We start from the raw sequence: 16,652 nt of genomic DNA, 5'->3' as shown, positions 1-16,652 counted from the left end.
TCCAAGAGCAAAGCACGAAAGGAACTCCCCTGTGCCCACCGGCCTCTGCGCAGGACGAAGAGAAACCCCAGGAGGCAACGCGTGTGCCTCTGGCAGGGGCCAGCGTGGAGGTGCCCTGCGCAGAGAAAGGTTCCACATGAGGCAAGTGGTCACAGGGGCTGGGCATGAGGGCTCAGCGCTAGAAGCAGGTGGGACCTAAACGGTGGGAGGCACTCACCTCCAGAATGCGGAGTGCGGACCTTTTTTCTGGGGTGTTCAGGAGACTTGAGAGATATCCTATCACCCTCACTCCCTGATCAGGAGAAGATTCTTCCAAAGAAAAGAAAATAAGTAAATAAATAAAAAAAATAAAAGGTTCTTCTAGAGCTGCACTCCCCAAAGAATGGGACCCCCCCCAAACCCAACCAGAACCATCCTGAGTCTCCCCTTTCCTCCAGCCCCGACTAAGAACTGCTGAGTCAGAAGGGGCCAGAAACCCTCCCCGCCCCCCAGGGCCTGGCTGGGGTCGGGGCTGGCCCCTGTCCTCTGTGACCGTGGTGTGGAAAGAGCAGGGGCTTTGGGGCCAGGTAGGGTCACGAAAGCCCCAGCTTGGTGAGCGTCTGGCCCAGTGACACCTCGTTTCCCCATCTTTAGAGTAAAAACAGTGATGCCTCCAGCCCAGAAGGTTGTCACAGGGTCAGAAAAGAAACCAAATGCTTGTGGTCAGCAAACATATATGCAAACCACCTTGGCATAGAGGCTCTCAGTGGCTATCACTCCCATCTCGGCCCCTTTCTACCGGCATCTCCCAGGTCCCTGCCTCCGGGCCTGCCTGTCTCGTCTCCACGTCTGGGCCTCCCTGTGGCCCCTTCTGCCCTGAACCACATTCTGCTGGTCTCTCCGGACCATTCTTTACTTCCATGGCACCTCCTTGTCTTCTCGGTTTGCCCCATAGTTTTCTTTCTCTCTAGTTTTGTCTTGGCCCCTAAAAAAATAAAAGGCCTCTTCATCTATCTGTCTGTCTTCCTCCCTGTCTCTGTCCCCCCTTCCCCATCTGACTTTCTCTGTCTCCTGTCACTGCCCCTCTCCTTCCTCTCTCTGTGGCTCCCTACTGTGTGGCCTTGACCAGTCCCATCTCCATCCCTGCATCTCTCTCAGTGTTGCTGGTTTGGTCTGCTTTGGGCAACCAGCTCTACCAGCGTCTGCAGCGTGAGGGGGCACCCGGGGGGCTCCCAAACAATTGTAAGGAGGCTGGGCATGCCCTACCCCACAACAGGGACATGTCCTGTTTGCCCTCAAGCTTTCCCACCGCCGAATGCAAGTCCAAGCTTTCAGAGGTGTGAGGGATAAGGGGTGCAGACAAGGGCGTTGATCAGGCGTCTGCTCAGAAGACCCAGCTTTGGACAAATTAAAGGCTGTCTGTCTCAGCCCAGGAGCCCAGGAGCCCAGGAGCCCAGGTGGAGCTGGGGGGCTGTAGCACCCCCTTGTGGAGTTCCTCTCTCCATGCTGTCCTCTCCCTGAGTGAACACATATTTTAGTGGCCAAGCTAACAGACACATAGGTGCTCAACAAAGACTTATGGGGAAGTTTTCACTCCTGGGGAAAGCAGTAACTTACTGAATAAAGGAACAAAGGGCCGGCATGTGGAGCCAAGGTCAGCCCTTTCTTCTATAAGCTTGTGTCTCAGCACCAGGGAGGGCACCGTGGGCCCCCACAAACTCCTCCCAGAGCACCTCTCCTCCTCGGCACGTCTGGGCGTCCCAGTGAGGGGTCCTAACAAAATGAAAGAGACCCATCCAACCAGGTGCACATGAGTGACAGGTTAGTGACCATGACAGGCAGGGGAGCGTTAGGGGCAGGACTGCAAATTCGGGGTCCAGATACCTGCACTGAATCCTCATTTAAGGCAAATTGCACTCCGTTCTTCTGCCTCCACATTATGAAGTGGCCATAGCACGGCGTGAGTCCCTGTTAGATGTGGGTTACGTGTTTGGAACTCGCTGGGCACGTCACCCAGAAAGCAAACCCACGTCCTGACTCCAGGATCAGGCAGCCTCCTGAAGGCCTGGCTTCGGAGAACCCGGGTGAGAAGAGCCATTCTTTCCCCGCTTGGCAGAGAGAGGACATCACTCATCCACCTTCTCCCAGAATCGGCGTCTCTGTCCGCACCCGGCAGGGCGGAGGTTGGACCAATCCCTCCGCAGCTGCCCTGAAATAACAGTTACACCCGTTGTTCTTGGTCTTCTAGAAACTCAGAGAGCTGCCCTAAAAGACACCAAGTGCTGGGATCAATGCCTTTTAGGGGTCCCTGGGGAGAATGCTGGGGTCCCCAGGAGGTCAGTGCCTCCCCGCCCCATGTGCCTCCATTAACCCCGAGCCCTGAGCGGGCTGACCAGCTGAGGCCCCGTGAGCCTCAGAGGTGCAGAGCCATTTGTCTGGCTGCATGGGGCTGAGCGTCTGAGAGAAGCAAATGTCAGCAAGATCGATAACGCGCTGAATGGACTGGAGAAATGAGGCTGGAGGCCTGGAGCGCAAGCTTAGCCAGAGCACCGGAGGCCCGATGGATAACAGGTGGTGATGCTCAGCGCGGGGCAGCCCGGGCAAGAGGGCGGGCAGCAGGCCGAGAGGGGAGACCGCGGGCTGTAAGGAAACTGGCCTGCGGGGAGCTCAGCATTGATTCACCACGCAGCGAGGTGCTCGCTGGACCACACAGAGAGCCAGACTCTGGGACCAAAGTTTAAGGTTCAAATCCTGGCTCTACCTCATACCAGCCGTGTGGCATCGAGAAAATCCCTTACCCTCTCTGACGTTCACTTTCTCATCTGAAACATGGATTGGTAATAGTTCTCAGTTTACAAGACTGTCATAAGGATTACGTAATCAATACACGTAAAGCATGTAGAATGGCTCGGATAGACATTAGCCAACGTGTTGTAAGCGGGTGTGTGGGGGGGGTGGAAGCGGGGAGCCTGCTCTGGAACAGGTGACAAGCATGGCAGAGGGCCGTGCCTGGCATCTTACCGATGTGGGTTCAAGGTAGTTACCACAGTAATTCCGGTCGCCTTCCTCGTGCAGGGCTCAGAAAGGGGTACCCGTCCGTGTCCAGCTGGGGAACGTGGCTGTGGGGCTCACCGAGCGAAAGCACAGGGCACACAAGTAGCAGGCCCTGCACTTCACGAACATGTGTGATATACTTTTCCAGGACGCTGGCTCTCCATCATTCCCCCTTAAGTGCTGGCGTTCGCACCTCATCTCCGCGCAGAAAGCAACGGGCCAGGAGCCACCTTGCCAGCTCTGCAATGTCAACCATCTGGAATGTCAGTGGAGGTGACGGAGGCTCAGTGGGAGCGGTTCTGAGACCCACTGGCCACACCTGCTGTGGGTGGTGGGGGATCAGGGACCATGGAGTGCATCCCCGGCCTAGTTAACCTCCAGGGGCTTCCGCTTCTGAAACTCTGGGATAAGATGCCTCGATGGATCCATGACTTAGAAAAGAAACACATTTTGAGAACAGGCCAAGGACAGGACATGCTTTGATTTGGTTGTTGGGGACCCTGACCCCTCGGGAGTTTGCCCAGGAACGGGCTGAGCTGTGGGTAACATCATAGAAGATTAACCACCTTGTTATCAGACTTGGAGCTCCTGAAGGTCCGACTGCAGACCATCCCCTCCCCTTTCCCTGTTACACTTGCAGCTGCACGTAGCTCTCTTCTCCCTCGTGCGTCTATAACCAGCCAGCTGGCGAGGGGGGCAGAGCAGAACTTCCAGCGTGACCGACTGCTCTCGCACGCTGCTGGCAGCATTGGGATAAACGCTCATACCTGATTCAGCCCTGTCTCTGCTTCATTTGGCTCAAGTAGTGACAGGTGGCCTCAAATGCATTGTGTCTGGTTTCAGGAGGATAAATACAAAGTAAGATTCTGGGTTGGACCCTGGGACAGAAAAAGGAGCGTTAGTGGGAAAACTGGTGAAATCTCAATAAAGTCTGTAGGTTAGTTAATGGAACTGCACTGAGGTTACTTCCTTCCTGTTGCTAAATGCACCAAGTTAGGTAAGATGTTAGCATTAGGAGAAGCGTGGCGAGGGCATCTGGAGCTCTCTGTCCCAGCTCTGCAGCTCTTCTGTAAACGCCCAATGAACAGGGGACAAGCTGGCATGCAGCCACTCCTTGCAGGACAACGCAGGAGGCATGAGAGAGCCTTCTCTGTGAAACACTGGACCTCAGGTCCTTCCGCCACATGCCCTCCAGCCACTGTGACACATCCGAGGGGAAGGGAGCCGCACAGCCATGCTCACACCACATCCCAGCTCACACCACATCCCAGCTCACACCACAGCCAAGCTCACACCGCATCCAAGCTCACACCACATCCAAGCTCACACCACATCCCAGCTCACACCACAGCCCAGCTCACACCGCATCCAAGCTCACACCGCATCCAAGCTCACACCACATCCAAGCTCATACTGCATCCCAGCTCACACCACAGCCCAGCTCACACCATAGCCAAGCTCATACCACATCCAAGCTCACACCGTTGTGCCTTGTGCTGTGAGAAACTACATACATAAGTGCTGAGAAAGCAAAAGGCCTCTCTTTTGGATTGAGTGGCGTGTCCAGCATTCCCCACCTGTGGGTCCATTCTCCACAGCCTCTCTGAAATGGTGCTCTGGAAGACATGCCAGGAGACTGCTTGTGGGTAAGAGATGGCCCAGGATGGACCCTTGATATTAGCTGAGTGGTGTCCCCACCCCAAATTCATATCTGAAGTCTCAACCCCCCATACCTCAGAATGTAACCGTATTTGGAAACGGCCTTAAAAGAGGTAACTGAAGTTACATGAGGTCATGGGGTGGGCCTCATCCATGTGACTACACTGGGAGATAAGGCCTTCCAAGAGGCGACTCAGTTAACTGAGCTTGTTAGAATGTACCCTAACCCAACTGACTGGCATCCTTATAAGAGGAGAATGGGGCGTGGGAGAGGCAGGAGGGGTGTGCCTGCCGAGAGAAGGCCAGCTGAGGACACAGACGGGGGAGGGCCACATGCAGCCCAAGGAGAGGGGCCTCCAGAGAAACCAACCCTGCCGACACCTGGATCTTAGACTCCCCACCCCGAACTGTGAGGACGTGAATCCCTGCTGCTCAGCCCCCAGTCTGTGGCCTTTTGTTCTGGCCCCTGCAGACTACTCAGCTCCCCAAGCATATCCTGCCTGTGTGGCTCCTGGAGGAGGTGAAGGAAAAGCCAAGGAAGGAGGAGGAAAGAGGAGGAGAAGGAAGAGATGAGGGAAGAGGGGAGGAGGCTCCCAAGAAAAGGCAGGGCGACCTGAGTCTGAGTCCCAGCCAGGACTGGCTGTGAAGGTTGCTAAAACATTGACAACCTTCCCTAATAGTTGTAAACAGCTGGCCCAAGTCCCCCGAGAGCCCCCTGGCAAACCCATCCCCACCCAAGACCCTCCAGGTCTCCCCAGCCCAAAGGGGGTGCCAGATCTTGCCTGCTCTCATGGCCATCATGTCCTGTTAGAGCAGGGCTGTCTACCAGTTCAGTGTTGCAGCCCTCACCCTGGTCTGAGCCCTTACCTGTACCCACCTGTGCAACCTCAGGTGGGCTGAGGTCCCTGGTCTTCTCTTGTCTTGTCTCTAATATCCTGGAGCTCTTCTGAGCACAAAAGTAAAGGTCTCAGTACAGTGATGGGGGAGGGGGGCGGGGCGGACAGTGTCCAATCTGAAGGGCCTTTTGTCACTATAAATGCTGTGGTGGTTGGTTGATAGTGTAACCAATGGTCATTGGCACCAATTCAGCACCACCTGGAGCCATGATTTTGGGGTACAGTGAAGGAGGAGACTTTACTGAGCGCAAATAGTTCAATTGTTATACAGCACAGCAGCGTGGCACCCGCCCTGGTGTTGTGCACCTGAGAGACAGCCGAGGGGAAAGGGAAAGTGCCGGAAGCTGGACCACCCTTGCTGCTTGACACAGTCGCTGCAGGGAAGAAACAGCTGCACGGCGTATGTTCCAAGGGACCTGGCGTATATGGCATACTGTTCTTAATATGTTTGCTCCCCTTCTTAGCGCTATGTGTTCTTACCAGGGCCACCTCCCTGGGAAAGGTTGTTTCCCCAGCTGGGAATGTTTCCCTCGAGTTAGGGATTAACGGGACTAGGGAAGTGAATAAATCAGTAAAACCCCCTAGTGTTACAGAAATACAGTGTACCACTTATGAGGAACTCAGACTAAGACTGTTAGCAATAAATTTAGGACTTGCTAGGCCCACAGCCCCAGGGGTCTACCAACCAGAGAAAGTACCAAAGCCTATACCCCTAAAAACCCGCCGAAGCAGGACAGTCCCAAGGAAGACCACCAGCAAGGCTAAAAGGACAGCTATCAAACAGTTAAAGAAATACCGCTGCAAACAATGCAGGCAGGCTCCTTACCCAAAAATTTTATGCGAGCTATGCAAGCAGAAAGACTTAAACTAAGTGCCAGGCAGGTAGTTAATCACCATAGCTAAGAACAATCACTCTTAAGCTACATAAACTTAGGCCAGTGATGGCGAACCTTTTGAGCTTGGCGTGTCAGCATTTTGAAAAACCCTAACTTAACTCTGGTGCTGTGTCACATATAGAAATTGTTTGATATTTGCAACCATAGTAAAACAAAGATTTATATTTTTGACATTTATTTTATATATTTAAATGCCATTTAACAAAGAAAAATCAACCAAAAAAATGAGTTCGCATGTCACCTCTGACACACATGTCATAGGTTCGCCATCACTGAGGCCATAGAATAGGAAAACCTCCTTCAGTTTTTTCCTTACAGCTTAATAGTGGAGCAATAGAATAGTAACCTTAGAATAGAAATAACAAGCTAGCCCTTATAATGGAACACAGAGACTAACCTTTAGAATAGAATGTAGATGCATAGACAATAGATAAGATTAAAATCAGCAGGGCTAAATAGAAATAATATTTTTAGCAAAGGTCAGGTACGAAACTGTAAACATAAAACAAGAAACTGTAAAAGATCAAAGGAGGAACCCAAACATACCATGATGTAACTATAGAGGCATGCTTATAGAATCAAATAGTATAAATACAGCTGTAACAGGGCAATAAAAAAGAACCTGACTATGCTGATCATCTGAACGGTGTCTCCGTGTCCTTCATTCTTCGCCAACACCGTCCACATCATTGGGAGCCCCTGGACCGCTGGGGCTGGACCCCGGCAGGAAAGTGTATTCCAAGCCAGAGGGAAGCTGATTTACACACACACACACACACACACACACACACACACACACACACACACACGCCCCCGCCTCTGGTTCCTGATTGGTCCATTCTCAGGCAAAGAGGTTCAAATTCTCAGTTTCATTGGTTCCAAAAGCACTGTTCTGATTGGTTGGAATGGAACTGCTCTGATTGGTCAGTGGAGATGCTCATGAGGATACAGCTTCCCAGCTCTGATTGGACAGGGAAAGTCTCCGTCCTGTTGGTTAAAATGCGATTCCAGGAATTCCTTAGTACGGGTTGGCTCGGCGGCAGGAACACGGTTCAGGCAGGCAGCTGCGTGCAGGCTTTGCCCTGACGTGTAGCTTGCAGGAGAGGCCCCTGCGTGGCAGCAGGTGCTCGGCTCTGTTTTTACAGTGGAGCCCAGAGAGCTGCCAGGAGCCCGTCTTGGTAGGTGTTTTCTCTCTTGTTACCAACAGCTCACCTGAGCCTCCTGACGACCGTGATGGTAAGGCTCGACTTCTTAAGACCAGAGGAGGTGGCGCAAAGGAGTGGTCCCTGGACACCCCAGGGCACACCCACGGGCCCCTCCCAGAGCCCCGCATCTCTAGGGACCTTGGCGTCGAGTGGGGCTGCCAGGAGAACTGGTGACAGAGGGGACGCCCGGAGAGTCCCAGGGCTGGGCTCGGAGGGCTGAGTCCAGGCCAGAATCAGGAGCACTGCCGGACATCGTCCAGCTGGGAGGCAGAGCGGGAAACACAGATGTTAGGAAAAGGCGGCCGAGCTCCCCAGACCCTCGAGATCTCCATGGGGCTGCACAGCAGGTGCCGGCCTCCCTCAGGCACCAACGCTCTGGGGTTTACTACGTGCAGGAGCCGAGCTGGCTGATGAGCACATCCTAGAAGGACAACCATCCTGTCCTCCTCAGTGACTTTGAACGTCCATCACCCCAACCCCCATGACAGAGGGGATGGAGGACATGGGGTAAATGTGAGAAATAGTGTCTACGACAAAGAGATAGAGTGCTGACATGGGGACCTTAGGTGATACCAAAGGCACTGGCAATGCACGAGGCCCTGTCCTGAGCTCTCTCTAATAGCAGCGTTAACTCACTGATCTGTCGAACAGCCCTTCCAAGTACCAGGTGTACTGGTTAATGATGCGGATTTTCTTCAATCAATGGAGTTCCACATATGTTGATATACATGTGATTTGATATGTATGCTATTTTGTTGTATTGACAACAAACTTCAAAACTTCATGTCAGATTTGCTGAAGGTGTTAACATCATAGATATTTTTATGCTTAAAAATGTCAAATTTCGTGCCAAAAAAAGAGCATTTGCAGGAAGTTTTAATTCATTATTTTACTTTTGAAGAAAAGTGCTGCTGAAAGTTATCATATACTTCGGGAAGCTTATGGTGAACATGCTCCATCTCAAGATACTTGTGACCGCTGGTTTAAATGCTTCAGAAGTGGTGATTTCGATGTGAAAGACAAAGAACGTTCAGCTCAATCTGAACCGCGCTTTGATCGTGAAACGCCCAGAATGGGCCAGAAGACACAGCAAAGTAATTTTGCTTCATGATGAGGGCCCATCACACACTTCAAAACCAGTTAAAGACAAGCTAAAAGATCTTGTCGGGAAGTATTAACCCACCCGCCGTATTCACCAGACCTTGTTCCTTCAGGTGACCACTTGTTCCGATCGATGGCGCACGCGCTTTCTGAGCAGCACTTCAAAACGTACGAAGAAGTGGAAAATTGGGTCTCTGAATGGTTTGCCTCAAAACAAGAAAAGTTCTATTGGTACGGTATCCACAAATTACCGGAAAGATGGGGGAATGTGTAGCTAGCGATGGACATTACTTTGAATAAAGCACTTTCGATGTTTCTCTTGAAATTACCGTGTTTTCTTGGATTACAAAATCCGCATTATTAACCGGTGCTACTGTTAGCCCATCTTACCAATGAGGAAACTGAGACATAAGGCGGCCAGGAAACGGGCCAGGCCCGCGGCTCCGTGCGGGCTGGGATCTAACCCCGGAGCTGGACCCTCACACAGGTCCCAGCCCCACCTGTCTGTCTGGTTGTGCAAAGCCTTTCCTGTCGCAGCTCAGCTTCCGTTTACTGCGCTCATCGGGTGCCAGGCGGTGAGGCTGTGCTGTGCACACGTCATCTCGCCTCACCCTCCCCGATCCGGGGCGCTAGGGTCCCCACCCCCGCTTTGTAGCGATGAGATAACAGAGGACCCCCGGGGCAAAATAACGATAAAGCTGACATGAAACCCTGAGACACTGAAATGCAGGCCGTCACCATCGCAGCCCCCTGCACCCATGGGTGCCCAGCAGCAGGCGGGCCCCTGTCTGGCGGCCTGCTGAGCTGTGCCTCCCCCAAGAGCCCCCCGCCCTTCATCTGAGGTCTGGGAGGGGACAGCGGTGTCAGTAACGTGTGACATCCCCAGATACAGCATCTGTCAGCGCTGCGGGCAGGCTCGGCCATGGCGCTCCTCGGATTTGACGATGCCCAGCGTGGATGAAGGCAGCTGCGTCTTGCCTGGGGCCAGCATGAAGATGTGACCTGCCAAGGTTAAGTTTCTCTCCAAAGAGCGCCTCCAGCCCCAGCTGGCAGGGCTGGGGGTGCCGCCGTGATTGGCAGCAGCCCCCCCTGCCCCCGCACCCACACACACCCCAGCTCAGCGGAGCCTGGCTCAGGCTCATGTCGGCTGTCCCCTCCCCGGGTCCCACACCCCCTGTGATTTAAAACTGCTGATAAGGTTTCAGCTTCTGGGATGGAGTCCCCTGGCTTTGGATTTGGGGTCCCTGTGGGGCTCGGATTGCATCCCTGGCCTTTCAGAATGAGGGCCCTAACCCAGACCTACCTTAGTTCATTCATTCATTTATTCATTCATTCCCAAATAGGCAGAGGACTGTGGTGCCAGACCCTGCTCTGGGCACCGGTGCTGAATGATCACCAACACCAAGCCCCTCCCAGGACCTCCACGGCGGTCTCCAGATGAGGACGTTTCAGGGCAGAGATGTGTGTCCCTGCCCAAGGTCACAGTTCATGATCACAGAGCTGGTCTCCAAGCCTTTCTCTAAGCATCTGTGCTCTTAAAGGTTCCTGGCTGAGCCACATTTGAGAATCAGAAAATGCCTTCACAATAAATCTTAGGAGTCGTTTGTGAAGAGAAAATCTGCGCTTAGCACAAGTCCTGATGCATAGTAGGTGCTGAAAAACAGTAATAGGAGAGAGGGAGGGAGGGAGAGAGAGAGGGAGGGAGGGGGAGGGATAGAGGGAAAGGAAGCAGGAGGGAGGGGGAGGGAGGAGGCTTAATTTCAGGGGTGACCGTGTTTCTCAGCTGAAAGAGACAGTGAAGCTGGCAGTTTTACTGTTCAATTGTTTCATATGGATTTTGAATAAAAAATAAATTGGCTTCTTTTTTATTTTTTATTGAATTCATTGGGGGTGACATTGGTTCACAAAACCAAACAGGTTTCAAGCCAAACATCATCTGCTCCCTGCCTGGTGGCCCCCGCCCCAAGCAGCCCCTTTCCCTCCCCAAGTGCCCCCTTTGCCCACCTCCACCAGCCCCCCTTTCCTCTGGCTGTCACCACTCCGTTGTCTGGGTCTCTGTTATGCACATACGTTCTCTGGTTAATCCCTTCACCTTCTCTCGTCCAGTCCCCACTCCCCCCTCGCCCCTCACAGCTGTCAGTCTCTGCCGCACATCTGAGCCTCTGTTTCTGTTTTGTTCCTCAGTTATTTTGTTCATTGGTTCCGCATGTAAGTGAGACCCTTTGGTGTTTGGCTTCCTCTGACTGGCTATTTCACACAGAATAACCTCCAGGGCCATCTTCTAAAGGGAACAATCCCGAAGCCTGGGAGGTCAATGGCGAATCACAAGGGGTTGCCCTGGACTTTTTTCGTCCACGTGGGCTGCTCTGGCTCAGTGGATGGAGAGTCGGCCTGCAGACTGAAGGGTCCAGGGTTCGATTCCGGTCAAGGGCACGTACATTGGTTGCGGGCTCCTCCTGGCCCGGGCCCTGGTCAGGGCTTGTGCAGGAGGCAACCAGTTGATGTGTTTCTCTCACATCCATGTTTCTCTCTGTCTTTCCCTCTTTCTTCCACTCTCTCTAAAAGTCAATGAAAAAATATCCTCAGGTGAGGATTTAAAAAAAAAGTTTTAAGAAAAAAAAAAGTGGGAACTCTCATTTGCAGCCTGGCCAGAAGGACAGGGACCTTGTGGGGGTGGTGGGGGCAGGGGGAGGGGATAACCTCCTGACTCCCCTCCCCAGCAAGCCCTGGGGTCCTGGGGGGAGGAACTCCTTCGGCCTCTCTCTCACTGTTTGCAAATACCCACCCAGAATGGGGAACCCCTATTGAGTACATTCTCTCAGTTGTACTTGAAAGAAACCAACTTAAAACGGTTTAATCCATTAAGGGGAACTTACAGGCTCATGTAGCTTTGAAATCTGGGTTCAAGCATCGCTGTATCCAGAGACGCCAGGATGGTGCCCGGAACCTGCATCTCTGTTGCTGTCACACCTGATAACTCTTCCCGCTAAGTGTGGCTCACACATCCCCACGATCTTTCAGGCCCTGCGAACGGCCCCGCACCGGCTCCCACTGGCCTCACCCAGGTCACATGGGCACCTGGAGCCCATCGCTGCAGCCAGGATGGGCGCCATGTGCTACCTGGCCGGGCATGGGGCCAGGAAATGCTAGCCCTGCCTGAACCAACAGGCCTTAGCATGGGAAGGTGATTCCGCAAAGGGCACCCAGGGCACTGTTTTAGAAGACGGAGACGCGGCTGCCGGGCAGGCGACGATGGGGAAGCTCTGCAGGCCAGGCGAGTGCGGAGGGCGCGCTGGGGCCTGGCCCGGCCCACAGCTGTGGGCTCTCCTTTCTCTCTCCAGCTCTACATCACACAGGTCCTGGCCTGAGGGTCCCAGCCCCCCAGCCCCCCCATCTCCCTCCACACGTGAGGACTTGCTGTGATCCTCCACTCTGTGCCTTGAAGACAAGCCCCTTTTACCCACCACACAGCTGGCGGCCCCTGGGCATCCGCTCACGTTTGCTCCACCCCTGCCCATCGCCTGGCTTGCCGGCTTCTCTGACGCTCCTCTTCCTTTGTCCTCTGCGTCCGACACACGCTGGCTCCTCGGACTTGAGGAGGACTGACCTCAGGACCCTCACATCATGACCTGACTCTCCCCGGGGCTTCCTGACCACCTGGGGAGCCACCTCTCCCAGCGTGCACTGAGGCCCCTCACCCAAGGCAGCTGCCCCGGGGGCCAGAACCAGTTCAGGGTTTCCAGGCGGGAAGCAGCCCTACAGGGAGCCACTCCGAGTCACTAAGTCGCCTTTATCCATTTGCCGCTGGGAACATCCTCACGCAACAACAGGAGGTTTTCTGAGAGGCCTATGCATTAGAGTAATTTCAGTGGAGGTGGCAGATCCCAAGCCTCCAGCGGCTCACTCTTCCAGAACATTCTTTCCTCCCACACGAGGGCCTGATGTGCTGTTCCTGGCCATGGATGTCATTGCACTCGGGGAGTCAGCAACCAGGTTCCCCTCACCTGCGACTCTTTCCATCTGTGTCTCCACCATCCGCTAGACCTGGAGAGAGGTACAGCAGAGAGCTCAACCTACTTCTTAAAGGCCCCGCCCCAAAGTAACCATTATCGGGTCCACTCAGATCCCATTGGCGCAGCTAGTCACATGACCACACCTGGGAGCAGGGGACTCTGGGAAGAGCAGCTGTGTCCCAGTGACAATTGCACGCTCTGCAAAGGGGAGCGCACCTCCCTGAGAAGTAACCGCTATCATTGCTGCAGCCGCACCCTATCCTTTCAGCATCAGTCACCAACCACAGGCGAACTGCTTGTTAAACTGGTTTACGCTGTGCAGTCTCCCTGTTACCATCCACCTTCAGTCCCCCTGTTGCGATCACTGTGTTCACCACAGTGTGTGGCCTGCAGCAAATCGGGGCATCGCCAAGTGCAAGGGCTGGCGCCCCTGGGTTCTGAGGGGGCGGACCCGGAGCATTGATATGGCACCCAGATGTTTCATTCATCAGTGAATGTCCAAACTTCCCTTTCAAAAGACATTAACAGTCCCCAGGCCCAGTCTCTCCCATGGAAAGTCTAGGAGGAAGTGGCATTTGAGTGGATAAATGACATAGGCTGTCCTGTGGGGATGCAGCAGGAGTGGGTCCACATGCTGCGATCACACACGCCAGCATCCACAGCTCGCCCGGAATGAGGAAGGCGCAGAGCCCGAGGCCTGTGGCTGGCCGGGCTCTGGCTGGCCACCCTGAGCAGCAGCAGGAGACGGGGTCAAGAAGCCACACTCTGGGCTCCCAGATCTACCTGCTGTTTCCTCCGTGACCTTGAACACAGTACTTAGCCTCGCTGGGCTTCAGGTTGCTCATCTGGAAAACTGGGCTGGCTGCGTTCTCGCCTCCCAAGGCCTGTGATTATCCCAAGCGCGTACAGTGCCGTGCATGGCGCCTCGCACGGAGCAGGCGTTCAGGAAATGCCAGCTGTTGTTATTAAGAGTTCTCTCTATGAAACGGTCACGTCTGCTGGTGGACATCGCCTGGCTTCGGGCGTGTGGGTTCAGGAACCGTCACAGGACACAGCTTTGGGGAGAGCTGGGAGGCGCGTTTTTGAGGTCCTGGATGAGAAGGGCTAAGGAGCGAGCAGGTGGGACGGCTGCAGCCTCTTCTGAGGATTCCAAACCCTTAGCCGTGCAGATGGCAACCCCGGTGCAGTGAGGTGAGAGCCAGCCTTGGTGCCAGGACAGGGAGGGGCAATGCCCCTGAGGGCCCCAAGCCAACTACTGAGCTCACAGGTCAGACGGGGCACACATGAGCCCCTTAGGCACTGGCCCTGACCCCCCTGAGCACACACTCAAGTTGCAGGGACACCCCGCCCCCCCCACCACACACACACACACACACACACACACACACACACACACACTCATACACACGCTCCCTGCAAGCACTATTGCAGCCGTTCCACTCCAGGGAATGTTCCCACAGAAAACTGTTGAACTGCTGCCCCAAGATGGAGACAAACTGGTTATCCAGGAGCAGGGGGCCCATGAAACCGCGACGCGAGGCCCGCGGCACTGTGCACCCATTAAGGACGGAAACGCGCCGCTCCATTTATTGGGAAGGAAAAACATTTCTGAATTAACATTTAGCAGCAAGTCAGATTGAAATGAGCTTCTTGATTAAGGAAGCACCAATGCGGCATTTACTACGTCCCAGAGCTATGCCAACGACTGTGCACACACTAACTCGATCCAATCCTCACACAGCCCGTCTCTCAGCGGCTGCGCGATGCTGACGCCACACGCCCCAGCAGAGCCTGGTCCCTGGGGCATCAGAGAGCTGTGCCGGCCCAGGAATGCCTCATAAAATAAATAAATAACTAGAGAAGCCCGCATGTCTTTCCGCCAGTGTCGGTGAGGTGTCCTGTGCGTTGCAGCCGGACACAGTCCCCACGCACACACTGGGCAGATGGAGAAGATGGGGTGCAACCCCCCCTATGCAGTCGTGCAGGCAGGAAGCAGGGGAGGGGATGTGAGGTCAGGCTTTTCCGCGGCCACACTAGCCGGGGCTTCCTTCCACAGACATCAACCTCTGTCCTCCCTGCCCAGCCTGAGCACCTGCCACTGCCACCTCCTGCTCAGCTGTGCCAGCGGGCCTGCCCGAGACTAGACCCAGGAGCCGGGAAGCCAGCCCCACCCAGGGCACTGCTCCCTGCGCTCCGGGCTCAGTCAAGTTCCTTGTCAGACAGACACTGCATCTCTTCTGCTCATTGCAATTCGGTCACGTCGGAGCAGCCCACAGGATCGGAATGCAATTTTCTCATTGAATTATGTTAAATCCTTCAGGGAAGGAGGCGAAATTATTTAAAACCTATAAAAACTAAAGCAACATTCTGGCTCTATATTTTAACTTTCTGATCATTATTTAGAGTTAACCTTTTCTGCCGCTAAATCACAAACCCATTTTGCTGTATATCAGGCAGCACGGGCCGTAAGGCAAGGGGAGGAACAACCCAGCAGCAAGGCGAAGGCCGGGGGATTGCTCCTGGGGCTCGGGCAGATAATAGAAATCGAGGTAGCATTTGCTCTTAGAAATCAAAAGTATCAGCAGGTGATTCATTGACGTCAGCAGCAAAGTGAATGGTGGCTGCGTTGTTATAAATATTAGAGCAATATATTAGGGCGAGGTATGTTTCTGTGGAATAATGCGCGGCCTGGGATTTATGAAGCAGGCAGGTGAGGATTGAGTCCTGTGCCTGGGGTCTCAGGGAATTATTTATCCCCTCTGAGCCTCAACCCCCCACATATAAAATGAAATAAATAACTCCTTCAATGGGGAGGTAAGTACTATTATTTATCGTCATTTTTTAAGTGGTGAAAACAAGGCCAGTGCAGAGAAGTGCCATGCTGGTGAGTCAGAGACAGGGCTGCTCTGTGGAGGAAATGAGAGAACAGATATCACGTGCTCACAACCATGCGTGGCTTGTAGTAGGTGCCCAGAAATGCTGGACTAGCCCTGGCCGGTGTGGCTTAGTGGGTTGGATGTTGTCCCGTGCACCAAAAGGTCGCTGGTTCCATTCCCAGTCAGAGCACATGCCTAGGTGGTGGGCTTGATCCCTGGTCAGGGGCAGCCAATTGATGTTTCACTCTTACACTGATATTTCTCTCTCCCTCTCCCTTCCTCTCTAAAAATCAATAAAAATATTTTTTAAATGCTGGATGAATCATCGGTATAAGTTTGCACGTTTAATCAAACACTACAATTTGTATAAAAAAGCTGTATTGATCATCTTACCAATATACCAGCCTAATTCCCACTTATTACTTTTACTGAGCAGCCTATGCTGACCCCTAAAATCATGTGGATGCCCCTTATCTGACGCTCTTCCAGCACCTAGCGTTTCCTTCATGGCATCCAATGCAATTAGTTATCTGTGTGCTATTTCCCGTGCCACTTTCTCTCCCGCCCAGTGGGTTTCAGAGGCCAGGGCCGGGGTCTCTCCTGTGCACGTTCCAGCAGCCCCTCCCCGCCCTCCCACCCCACCCCGCCCCCGGTGCCTGGGATGAAGTGCACATCATTCAGCATGCCCACCAGGTGTTTACTCTGTGCCAGGCACTGCAAACGTTGCTGCCTTCTTTTTTTTTATTCCTCACCTAAGAATATGTTTATCGATTTGAGAGAGAGAGAGAGAGAGAGAGAGAGAGAAACATCAATGTGAGAGAGAAACATCGCTTGATTGCCTCATGTATGTGCCCTGACCGGGAATTGAACCAAAACCTTTTGGTGTGTGGGACGATTTTCCAAACAACCAAGCCACCCGGCCAGGTCCGAGTGAGGGCATACAGACAGAGAAAGAGCAAACTGGTAAGTACTT

This window comes from Myotis myotis, unplaced genomic scaffold (assembly GCF_014108235.1).
Source record: "Myotis myotis isolate mMyoMyo1 unplaced genomic scaffold, mMyoMyo1.p scaffold_m19_p_5, whole genome shotgun sequence".
Lineage (NCBI taxonomy): Eukaryota > Metazoa > Chordata > Mammalia > Chiroptera > Vespertilionidae > Myotis > Myotis myotis.
The sequence above is the reverse complement of the archived record's forward strand: the minus strand, read 5'-3'. Positions refer to the sequence as shown.